The sequence below is a fragment of the Caretta caretta genome, chromosome 18 (assembly GCF_965140235.1).
Source record: "Caretta caretta isolate rCarCar2 chromosome 18, rCarCar1.hap1, whole genome shotgun sequence".
NCBI lineage: Eukaryota > Metazoa > Chordata > Testudines > Cheloniidae > Caretta > Caretta caretta.
Genome location: NC_134223.1, coordinates 15,512,602 through 15,525,345, shown reverse-complemented (window position 1 = coordinate 15,525,345; position 12,744 = coordinate 15,512,602). Strand labels below are relative to the sequence as shown.

The following is a 12,744-nucleotide window of genomic DNA, read 5'->3' as shown; positions in this document are numbered from 1 at the left end:
CTACCTATATTGGGCCTGATTTCCAGAAGCACCTGAAACTCCAACTGAAGTCCATGGGATCTTTCAATGTTTGGCACCTTTGAAAATCAGGCTCCCCGTGTCTCAGACTGGGCACTTAAAAATGGAGGGTTACATTACATGTACGTGTACGTTCCACGGAGGGTTACATTACATATGCGCTGAGTCTCAGATAGCCCTTAAGGCATCCAAGGACATGCTTCTTTACAAAGCAGGAAAGGGAAACGTAGCCTGAACTTTTAAACCACCGTTTCAATGTTTCCACTCTTTCCCTCTTGTTGCATTATCAGACTTTCCTTGCAGACTATTATAAAGCATAACCGTTTGGGACCTTAGTCTGCCTAACCTCGTCTGCCCACTCCTGTTTGTCTCCCCTTTTCCCCCAGTCAGGTGTAAAAAGAGGAGGAAAAAATCTTTCATCTTCATAGCAGCAAGACTTCAAATCCAAAGATTTGGCGCATTCTCAACTGGTTTAAATGGATGGGTAAGGCGGCCATCTGCCAATCTCCGGCTTCATATTAGTTTTCATCCAATCCCGTGTTGCTCAGACTATAGCTTTTCTTGCCCTTTGTTTCCTCTCTGATCACTTAAGTGGAAGCAGGTGTTTCCCTACACTGCTAATCTCTTGTACATTCATATGGTCCCAGCCACTGCTCCTGGGTCCCAGACAGGTGAAAGGAGCCAGACATTTAGCTGCAATGGAAGGCAATTCTCTGGCTCCACAGACAAGCCATGCTGAATGCTCCTTAATTTGCAGGAAATTTCAGCCCCTTTTCCTCCACTCCCTCCCTTTACATTTTCTCCTTTTAAAAAAGGTCTGCCCTATGCCCTCCACTAGCTGAAGCAGGACTAAGGGAAAAGCTATGGAGTGGGGGGTTAAATTAGTTTGAAAGGGTTTTTTTTGTGGGGATGGTGAATTTATTGCTCGCAAAAGGTATTTCTGACACTATGGTGATAAGAGTCCTCTATGTAACTAAAGACATCGAAGCTTCCCTGGAGATTAAGGTCCTCCTCTTATCCACAGAACAGTACAGAAGTACACATGCAAGATTTCCCTGCAGTCATGCCACAGTCTTATTCTGGAGGGACCTTTCTACAGTGAGTGGGGAATTCAGTCTCTCTCTGCTGACCCTGACAATGAGACAGTCAATTAGGACCAGTTGTGGTGAAGAAATGTGGACAAGTAATGAGGTAGATTCACCCAAGCCATTTCACATTCCTTTTCACCACTCAACTTTAAACTGGATTTGAACCAGTGGCCTAGAAGGCTCTAAATCCTATAGAACAATCAAGTCCCGCACAGAGCAGGAGTTTACGGTTCTTCAAATAGCAAGACATACGTGATGTCAGAAATCCAGAGAGTGTGGCAGAATATAATTCCTCCAAACTGCATGCTGGACTATGCATTAGATAGGGTTAGAAGCTTAGATCTAAATGTCACTAAATATCTGGCTCTAAATGTCACTCTCCTGTCCATGGCTTACATATTTTTCATATTAGCAAAACATACATCTCTCAGAACAAACTGGAGAGAGTGCCTGATGACATCACTGTAGTTTTTTAGAATTAGATCCATGTTAATGCATACATTGTACGTACTTCCTGTCTTGTTTCAGGGTAGCAGCCGTGTTAGTCTGTATTTGCAAAAAGAAAAGGAGGACTTGTGGCACCTTAGAGACTAACAAATTTATTTGAGCGTAAGCTTTCGTGAGCTACAGCTCACTTCATTGGATGCATTCAGTGGAAAATTCTTCTTCCTGTCTTGAATTCTTTAACTCTAACTACTATAAGCACTTGATTTAACACAGGCTTTTGTTTTAGGGGTTGATAGTTACATCGTTCAAGATATATTGCCAGTTTCTGCTTTCAGATACACCGGTGTAAATCCAGTGTGACTGTGCTGAAATCAGTGGAGTTGCTCTGGATTTACACCAGTGTAACTAAGAACAGAATTGGAATCTTCTAAACTGGGCCATGCAAGGGTTTTGATGCAAAACCATAGATCTGCCCAGGGTCGGTTGGTTGGTTTGTCTGTATGTCTATCCACCTAGCCAAGCATTTATACCTAGCCACATTTTCTGCTGGTGTAAATGGGCAAAATTCCATTGAAGCCAATGGAGCTGTGCACCCGTTTACATGAGCAGAGAATCTGGCCCATGTGCTCAGTAAACCTTTCAATGAATTTAGCCTGCGTTTTGTGCTTGTAAAGAAACCTCACCCACATTTCATGCTAGTCCAGGTTTTGTTCCAAACATTTTGCAAAGCTTTAATGTTCAGGAGTGGAGAGTAAGTGAGGCTGGAAGAGGTGAGCAGACTATTCCAGGGAGGAAGCTCCCAGCGAGGAAGAAGAGGGAATTGGGGTAGTGAGCTGTAGCTCACGAAAGCTTATGCTCAAATAAATTGGTTAGTCTCTAAGGTGCCACTAGTTCTCCTTTTCTTTTTGCGAATACAGACTAACACTGCTGCTACTCTGACACCTGTAAGGATCTGAGAACTGTCAGAGCCAAGGTAATGCATGAGGAACCCTTCTTGTAATTCAAGGGAAGGGAGGGTTAGATGAGGATTCCCTGGCCCCTCCCATGAGGACTCAGAGAGCAAGGGGTCTCTGTGATTAACAACTAACTGAAACGCGAAGCAGCTGACATTTCATGAACAAGTATGGGCTTTTCTTGTTCAGTTGGGGTTTCTCTTCCTCTTTGATATTGAATTAATATACTCTGTACTTTATCCCGTTCCACCCATTGTATCCTGCGCACCTTCAATTTAGGTAGATGTTTCAGTCCTGCAGAAATCATGCTGACATTCTCAATTGCAAGGTTTTAGCTAAAAGTAATTGCAAATGTTGTTGGTTCACAGACTTTAGATTCTAAGGCCCCAAGGTACTTTTATGATCATGTAGTCTGACCTCTTGCACAATAGAGGCCATAGAATTTCATCCAGTATTTCCTGTACCAAGCCCATTCTTGTGGTTGAGCAAAAGCACAGTGTTCTGAAAGACATCCAGTCTTAGTGTAAAGATGTCACATGATGGGCAATCCACCGCACCTCAAAAACCTCTTCATTCTCAGCAGTGTGGAGAAGAGAGGAGAAGAGCCCAAAGTGTAACACAGTACCCCAGATGAGAGCACACGGCATCAATGTTTGTTATTATGTTAGCATCATAACAATGATGCACATTTCTTTAGTACCTTCCAGTCAAGGATCTCAAAGTACTTTACAGATATGAACGAGTTAAACCTCACAACTCCCTGTGAATCAGGTAAGGGTGATTGTTCCCATTTTATGGATAAAGAAAGGGAGGCCCAGAGAAGTGAATGACTTGACCAACATCACACAGGAAGCCAATGGCAGAGAACAGAACAGAGCCTGCATTCCCTAAGGAGACACCTACTTGTAGAAGCAAAGCTGGTACTGCTGAGATCTCCGCCCACGTATGGATGATTTAATCTCTTATGCACACTTAATGGTTCAAGGATCAGTCACCAGTAGAGCAGATCTCAAATCACATTGCGTGACACTGTTAATACCGCCCTGACTTCACCAGCATCGGGTGCCAGAAGTGAGTATTAACCAGAGAGTCACCATACCAGTTCTGCCACTGAGCTGCCTCCAAGCTGCAACTTGTTTTGCACAGAAGTCTGAATCATCAGCACACAATATTCCACAATGAATAGGTCCCCCCACATCCCTCTGCGCTTCCATTGCATGTTGAAACTTAACTTTATACGTACCCACTTTCTCTGAATACTGCACCTACTGTATGTATCTGCTGAACAGCAAAAAGCCAATTCCACAATAGGATTAAAGTTTTAACATCAATTCATGGGCTAGATACTTGGTAGAACTATGAGACACCGGAGGGGATAGGGTTAAAAACACATTTTGCTGTTGCTTGATTTAACACTTCTATATTAAGTAAATAAGGTTAAAGTAAAATTCAGATGAGAAGCTGTTTGCTCAGGGTCAGGTGGCTTTCATCTTAACTAATCAGTAAAGACACACCCTACCTTCTGAAAAATCTTCCCCATTAACTCTGCAGTTAAAACAGGTTAATGGCAGTTCAGGTCACCCAGTTACAAGGTAAACACGTATAAAACTACAACAATGAATGTAGCTTTTACTCCCCAGAGCATACTACATCCAGGTTGCATCAAGATTAGGGATGCACTGACTAGGGGGAACAGAATTCTTGTAACATAATGTCAGCTGCAGAACCTGAGTATGTACCATGAAAGGCACAAAATCAAGCAGTGTTTAAGGTCATTGATCCTCCGTGGACAGTATTCAGTTTATATGTCTTTGTTCACACTACTGGGCTTGATCCTTTTCCCATAAAAGTTGGCAGGAATTTTGCCACTGACCTCAAGAGAAGCAGGCTTAGGCCTACTTAGTCTCCTGGCTTTGTTACAATTTATGCCTACCATTCCCTTCCCTTTAGGTTTGCTTTTGGAAGACAGACCATGACTCTCTTGGCATAATACAAGCATTCTTTATCCCCTCTCTGTATTTAAATGGACAAGTTAATTTTAATTAATAATTGATGATTAAATTAATTAATTGTCATGTTTAATTTAAATCGTTGTTAGGATTCTAAGAAAGGAGCTGCACACTATTCGAGCTAATGGAGCGCCATTCTTAGAATTCTAACCCCACAAGCACAAATGTGAGCTCTGAACTGAGAACAGAAACCAAGTTAACCCTACCGGTGCTTGTAGTGTATCTTATATCGTTTTATTACTCCGTTTTCTATATATTGCAACTTCAATGTCTAAAAGCTCTGCCTGCCTGGGAAGCTGCCATTTTGAGGAACAGAGTTGACAGAGCATGTTACTGAAGGACGCGTACACTGCACTCTCTCCTGGCAAGGCAAAATGAGAGGCTGAGTTGAGGCCTCTTTCAAAGTCAGGGCTTTCTTATGTAACATTAAAGCTTATGGTCTAAGGTTGCCCAGTACGGTAGAAAGATTCATAGAATCATAGAATCATAGAATATCAGGGTTGGAAGGGACCCCAGAAGGTCATCTAGTCCAACCCCCTGCTCAAAGCAGGACCAATTCCCAGTTAAATCATCCCAGCCAGGGCTTTGTCAAGCCTGACCTTAAAAACCTCTAAGGAAGGAGATTCTACCACCTCCCTAGGTAACGCATTCCAGTGTTTCACCACCCTCTTAGTGAAAAAGTTTTTCCTAATATCCAATCTAAACCTCCCCCACTGCAGCTTCAGACCATTACTCCTCGTTCTGTCATCTGCTACCATTGAGAACAGTCTAGAGCCATCCTCTTTGGAACCCCCTTTCAGGTAGTTGAAAGCAGCTATCAAATCCCCCCTCATTCTTCTCTTCTGCAGGCTAAACAATCCCAGCTCCCTCAGCCTCTCCTCATAACTCATGTGTTCCAGACCCCTAATCATTTTTGTTGCCCTTCGCTGGACTCTCTCCAATTTATCCACATCCTTCTTGAAGTGTGGGGCCCAAAACTGGACACAGTACTCCAGATGAGGCCTCACCAATGTCGAATAGAGGGGAACGATCACGTCCCTCGATCTGCTCGCTATGCCCCTACTTATACATCCCAAAATGCCATTGGCCTTCTTGGCAACAAGGGCACACTGCTGACTCATATCCAGCTTCTCGTCCACTGTCACCCCTAGGTCCTTTTCCGCAGAACTGCTGCCTAGCCATTCGGTCCCTAGTCTGTAGCTGTGCATTGGGTTCTTCCGTCCTAAGTGCAGGACCCTGCACTTATCCTTATTGAACCTCATCAGATTTCTTTTGGCCCAATCCTCCAATTTGTCTAGGTCCTTCTGTATCCTATCCCTCTCCTCCAGCGTATCTACCACTCCTCCCAGTTTAGTATCATCCGCAAATTTGCTGAGAGTGCAATCCACACCACACATGGCCTTTAGGATTCCGGTCATACAATCTTTTATTAGGTGGCCATACCACTGCAGCATCACATGGCCTCAGAAATGTCTACATGACGTGTCATGTTTGCTTTCCAAATGCTGTGAGCAGGATAGCGGACACAGTTGTTTTTGAGTCCTGCTGCACTAGACATGATGCCCTATATTAAAAAGGGGCAGAAACAAAGGATGTCACTTGATCCAATATCCCCCATCCCAAACAAATTAATTAAGGGATACCAAGCAGTCTGTGTTTTCAGTAGATTCAAACACTGGCCCTGAAACATCTTCACTTGAATACAAAGTGACCGTGCAGAGAGTTTCATTTCTGGCTTATGTAAAAGGGCAGAAAGAAAGCACACATGCAGCTGTTAACCCAAGTGCTGACGTACAATTCCATACTGCACTAAATAAACACGAGATCCCCTCCCTAAGCAGCTTTTTTTAAAATTCAATTTCCTCGTGGCTTCTTACCAGAGTCTGATATGCACAGCCACCTTTGAGCCATGGACTCTGCTATGTAGGAAAAGCAGGAGATCAAAAGCAATGGCAGTAAGGGTCTGGCATGCCTAGCACCGACTATGCAAAGGGATTTCAGAAATAAAATGGTTTTGTCTTACTGGATTCCCAGCTACTATTTTATTAGCACAAATTATTTCTTTGGGTTGTGTTGAATATGCATCTAGATTATTTGATTCCTAGCCTGGGGTAGAGAGAGGCATTTTCAGGCTTACGTAAGGGTATAGGTGGGGTTTGTGTGCTGGGGGCTTGTGGGCTCTCCACCCAAAACTCCAGTTAACTTTAGGGAAATCCATTCTTCAGGCACTAAGGAACAACCTCCTAATTTTGAGCCAGCTTCTCTGGTCTAGCTGAGTTTGGCTTGGTAAAGGACCAATGAGAAAAAGGGGGCAAAAGTGGCAGTAAGCCACCTTTGTACTTTCCTGATCCCAGGGCCGGCTACAATTGTGTAAATTAGATGTAAATTAGGACAGACTGATGACTGCTCTATTTTGTTCCCAGCTGCCCATGGCCTTTAGGATTCATTCGAACAGCAGGAAGTGACTGGGGTTTCGAAATCCCTCAGCCACACCCATTTTCATGGTCATGTTCCTTACCCCAAGGCACAAGTGAGTGGTAACAAACAGCTACTATGGTGGCCATATGCCAGCTGGGCATACGGGGAAAACCTGAGCAGTGTAAAATTCCTGGAACCGAAGCTAGAATCTGGCCCTTTGAATGGAGGATTCCTCATGAAACGGGGCAGTGTATAACCATGTGAATCAGACTTGGGAACACAAACAAATGTACAACAGAGAACATCCAGCATTGACAGATAAATGAACTAGATGATTTCACAGGCTTTGTACGTCTCAAACGTCTATGATTCTATGAGTGCATCAGAGAGGGACTATTTCTATAAGGGTATTGAAGAATTTTGCTCTGAAGTTCACCGGTATTTGACTTACAGAGGGTCTTGGTCACAGTTCTGACATTGGCATAGAACTGCTCAGCTTTGCGTCATCATCATATAGCCAGCAGTTTGCACTGTTCAGAAGATAATCTCTAATTCAGAGGTAATTTTGGAATAAGACACACCCTTTCAAAAGACTTTGAAGGACAAAAACCTCTCAAAACTCCAGCCTAAGTTACTACCCTAAATGCTTCTCTAAAATAGAGAAGAGTTCAAGCTGTGACATGTAATTCCATTTCTGGTTTTTGAACATCTCCAAATGTACAGCCCAGATATAGGGTTTTGGTTTGGATCCATGTGCAAAATTCAGGTCAGTTCTGGGTTCACAATTTGATCTCCTCAAAGTTCATGGGAGTTCAGATCCAAGGGCCAATGGGTTTTTATTTTATTGAGCACATCTTTAATGTAAAGCAGATCAGCTGAGAACCTCCTATTTCTGTAGCAATCAACCTTTTCAATAGCAAATGTCGCTTCAGCCCACTGTGAACAAGAGGCATATTTATTCAGAGTAAATGGTACCTTTCCATGAGTATATTTACCTTTAATATTACATGGCTGGCTGATGGTTCTATTCAGCTCCATGGAACAAGTTACAGCCCAGGTGCCTTCCTCTATTTCCCTGCGGCATTTGAATGTGGAGTCAGGGTGTGTAAGGGCCACCTGCTTCAGAATAAAATATCAGGGATTACTCATTCAAATCACAGCAAGCAGTGAGGGCATGGGTGAGGGTGAACATGCAACTGCAAACGAGATGACAGACCTAGACAAAGAAAAGCTCATTAAAAGCTTATAAAATACAAACTCTATGCAAATGACACAGGGAAATGAGAGCATTGCCTCATGCCAACAAACTGAATATCCAAACTATGGAAAACAAAGGAAGGCTCCATCAAAATGCTGCAGGTGGGAGGGCCCAGAGTGCTTTTAGTAATTGTTTTCGCTCCCAGGTGTTTATTCTCCCACAGTGCATGAGGATAACTCCCAGTGGTATAAACAGGAAGTAGGCAGCCATGCATCAAGGGATTGGGGCCTTGATCTTGCAAGGTGCTGAGCACCCTCAATTTCTATTGACTTCAAGGGATCAATATTATGAAGACTCAAGAACCTAACCATATCTGGAAGACCATTTTCAATAGGATTGCTCCAGCTCCAACCAACTGCCTGACTGTTAAACGTAAACCAAATTTATTGGCTCTGGATACCTTGCACCTGTCCACTTGCAGCTGTTTGCATTGTTCCCAACTGCATCTGTCTCAATGATTCATACATCCCTGTGAACAGAGCCACCTCAAGAATTCATAGCTTGAATGAACATCCCCAACCAGCTGGATGCAGTCAGTGATGTCACTAACTGGACAAGGGTAGCTCAAGTAAATGGATTTCAGGCGCTCTGCAAGTGCTTGTATTATTTCGGCAGAAAATAGGAGCTTTTGTTTCAAAGTCTGATGCAGTAGATGAATAAGTCACTATAAAGTTACATGAGGAAAGATAAAAGGAAGTTGGATGGGATGGAGAATACAGCCTCTTTTTTTGCAGGTGTACTGGAAACAATAAAACTGAAGCCTTTGTTTGATTATTCAACCATCTCCATTTACAATACAAATACACTGGCTTCCCTAGACAAGCCCATTCAATCTCATAAGCACACATGACAAAACAAATAGAAGGAAGTCACGTTCATTCACTGCATCTTTAACCCTCTCTTCCCCAGATACAAAGTATATTGTTTGTATTTTTATGTTTGTATGGTTTATTTTTTGACAGGCGGAGGCAGTTTTTTGGGGTGGGGTGAGAAGATTCATTCAAATGTATTTCTGTTGGTATTGTCATTAAATGAAAAATACTTAGGCTCTGATTCTGCACTCAGTTATGCTGGTATAAGTCAGGAGTAAATCCACAAAGGGAAATGGAATTATCCCAGTGCCCCCAAAAAAAAAAAAAAGTATGAGTGAGATCAGAATCAGGCCCATAGATCTCAATTTCTTAAACATTGCTCTTCAAAAGCCATCTGAAATCTCCATGCTGTTGTAACTGCATACACAGCGCCTGATCCAAAGCCCACTGAAAACCATGGAAAGACTCCTACGGACTTCAATGCCTTTGGATCAGGCCCTAAATCACTCGGTAATGGTTCTCTGAAAGACTGACAGGGCCTTGTTCTCACTGCACTGCGTATTGGGTCGTAATTTTCACATAGGCAAAGCAACTGCAAAATGGGCCTAAAATGCTTCCAGAGCAGAATGGGAGCATTTCAATCTGTTTTGCATAAGTGTAAATGGCTGCCTAGAGTGTGAGGCAGGGAAAAATAGGCCAGTGTTACTGTATCATACTTCTTTCCCACAAAGATGACTATGGTAAGGTTACAGTTGATGAAAGTCTATAGCATGGTGACTCTAAACTGCATGGAAGTTAACTAATTCTCCTCCCACCTATCTCACAATACTATGAAGCTTTTGACGCTAAAGAACTTCCTCTACATTGACAAGTGCTTGCTCCTTATTCTGAGGCAAAATTGCTCCTCAGTTTGTGCTACTGTGATCATCATAGTCCTGCCTCGTATTACTTACGCTGGCTGCCAATATTATTATTTTTATTATTTATTGTGATTGTACATCAACTGTGGATGGTGCTGACATTCACACAGCCATGCCTTCTTGTCCGTCAGTGGTCAACTAATCTTTAAAGGGCACACTACCTGATAAAAAGAAAAGGAGGACTTGTGGCACCTTAGAGACTAACCAATTTATTTGAGCATAAGCTTTCGTCAGCTACAGCTCACTTCATCGGATGCATAACTCCTTCAGAACTTCTTGTATTCAGAAGGAGATCTTTCTCCAAGCCATTCAGATGTGGTGCTCCACCATCTCTTCTCTTAATGTCCTATTTCCAAATCATGGTCACCAACACTAGGGACACAACAACCACCAGCCTACCAGGATAAGACACAAGACAATTTCACAATGCAAATACATCAAAAATGTGTCAGTGTTTCTCTTCTCTTTGACCCACTGCTCCGAAGAAACAAGTCCAGAATCTTAAACTGAGGCCTATCCCTTGGTAATAGGCATGATGGTGAAATCCTTGATGAAATCCTCTGGTCTGTGATATACAGGAGGCCAGACTAGATAATCATAACGGTCCCTTCTGCCCTTAAAGTCTATGAATCTCTGAAATAACAGGAAACAAGGGAAAGCAAGGAGCTGATAAACAGATCAATAACATCTCATCTCCATGCATTTTGCCATGCTGTTCCCTATGTGTGCACTGACCTCCCAAGGCTAATTTGCCAAACCACCATCCTTTCCTCATTTATATCCCCCATAGAGACCCACTTCTTGTGTAATGACAATATGAAGTGAATTTATGGCAGCTATGGGAAGAAGGAACCCTTTAAGTTATCTCCACCTCTGAATTTCCCAGGGTGTTTTGTTAAGGACTAGATTACAGTATAGGCACTATAGAGCCATGCCTATGACCCCAGCTCCTGGAGTCATGTGATGAAATCAGAATCTCATCTTTCATTTTAAAACAAAATTATGTTTCTAGGGATGCAAAGAACAGCTTGAAAATGTAACCTGAGGGTAAATGATGCCTGCCTGGGTGTTCAGAAAGGCTGAAGAAATAGCTCAAGAGGTGAAAACCATTCAATTTGTTTTAAGTCTGCAACCTACTGACACCCCAAGGAGAGACAGAGCTACATCCTGGGGCAGAGCCACAAGGGGGAAGGACCACGGGGGACCCATATAAGGTCCTCAGATTGCCTTAATTCAACCCTGGTTCTCTTATCTATGCAAGTCTTCAGGGCAAGGACTGATTTAATGTGTGCACTGTGCAGCACTGAGGGGACAGTCAGCAAGAAACAAATAATAAATAATAATAACAACAAAGAGGCGGGGGGGGGGATGAGAGGGCTTTCTCACCATGAAAGTCTCCAGGAGATGTATTATGCTAAGCAAAATATTGCAATGACAGGTTTAGTGCATGAAGGAACAGGATGTGGGTATTAAGTCTTCTTTCCACCTTTTATGGTTTGTGGTGGGGACATACCAGCAGGGTGAGTAGATCATGAATGCTCACTTGCCTCACGTATCCTTGATTTGAATAGAAATGCAAATAAAGAGAATCTTTAGTAGATCGCCATTTGGCTAAATAAAAACTTCAAAAGCAGGAATGTCAGAAGCAGCTATTGTACCTAAGGAAAATTACATCTCAGGGCTTTCCCCCTCCATAATGTTCTGATACTTGGAAAAAGAGTATTTGGATGGTATCCCTGGGATGCTATGTTCTCCAACATGCAATGGATCAGCAACCAATAAAACAAAAACAAAGGCAGTGAAATGAGTTTTCAGATACAAATGGACAAATCAAGTTTGCATGGATAATTCAAATGAGGAAAGTAACTGGTGCCTCACTGGTTTCAGAGTAACAGCCGTGTTAGTCTGTATTCGCAAAAAGAAAAGGAGTACTTGTGGAACCTTAGAGACTAACCAATTTATTTGAGCATGAGCTTTCGTGAGCTACAGCTCACTTCATCGGATGCATACCGTGGAAACTGCAGAAGACTCTGTGTGTATATAATGTCTTCTGCAGTTTCCACGGTATGCATCCGATGAAGTGAGCTGTAGCTCACGAAAGCTCATGCTCAAATAAATTGGTTAGTCTCTAAGGTGCCACAAGTACTCCTTTTCTTGGTGCCTCACTGACTCTCTGCATTTAAATGGCAAATAATGCAAAAAAATAACAAAAACACATCCCATGACAGTGCAAATAAAACACAAGTCTTAGCCATCTGAGTATGATTCAACATCAGAATTGATGGACAGTGACCTTTTCAAAGTGTTCATGCTAGAGTTCAGTCTCAAAATGTAAATAATAAAAAAACCAAGAGGCTCTTTTTTTGTTTCATCCAATTCAAACCTCTCCAAAAAAGATAGTTTTGTTTTCTGCTCCAAGATGAAGCATCTTCACTTAAACTGAAACTGTGAGCCTGGATCTCCTCCCACTTACACCTCAGTTACTTTGACCAGGTCACTGAACTAATGACTTATCTGGAAACTTAAACTTGATTGTCCCTGGGCAGATATTGGCAAAGATGGTTTTCTCTGTCCAGGTGGAATGTAAAGATCCCATTGCTCTTTCTGGTAAGTGCAGGAGAAAGCTACAGTGTCCTGACTAACATTCCCCCTCAGCAAATCATGTCATAATGTCAAAGACTGCCTGTGAGATATGTTAAGCACCTGATGGTGGCTTGCTTTTGCTGCACTGTTACCACTAGTGGCAAACTCGGTACTTTAAAGAGTGCATTGAAGTAGCCGGGTTACGAAAGGTATAACAAAAAAACCAAAATGTATTCTC

General features: G+C 42.6%; 1 protein-coding gene across 2 annotated transcripts in view; it reads right to left on the bottom strand.

Annotated features, from left to right (window-relative positions):
* The window catches only part of TTLL10 (tubulin tyrosine ligase like 10), a 165,165-nt gene that overhangs the window by 109,798 nt on the left and 42,623 nt on the right, over positions 1–12,744 (bottom strand). Inside the window, exon 2 of one of the 2 annotated variants that reach the window (XM_075121039.1) lies at positions 7,929–8,052. The gene's annotated coding sequence lies outside the window, so the exon portion shown is untranslated. The remainder of the gene's footprint in view (positions 1–7,928; positions 8,053–12,744) is intronic. The other variant, XM_075121040.1, reaches the window with a different exon arrangement.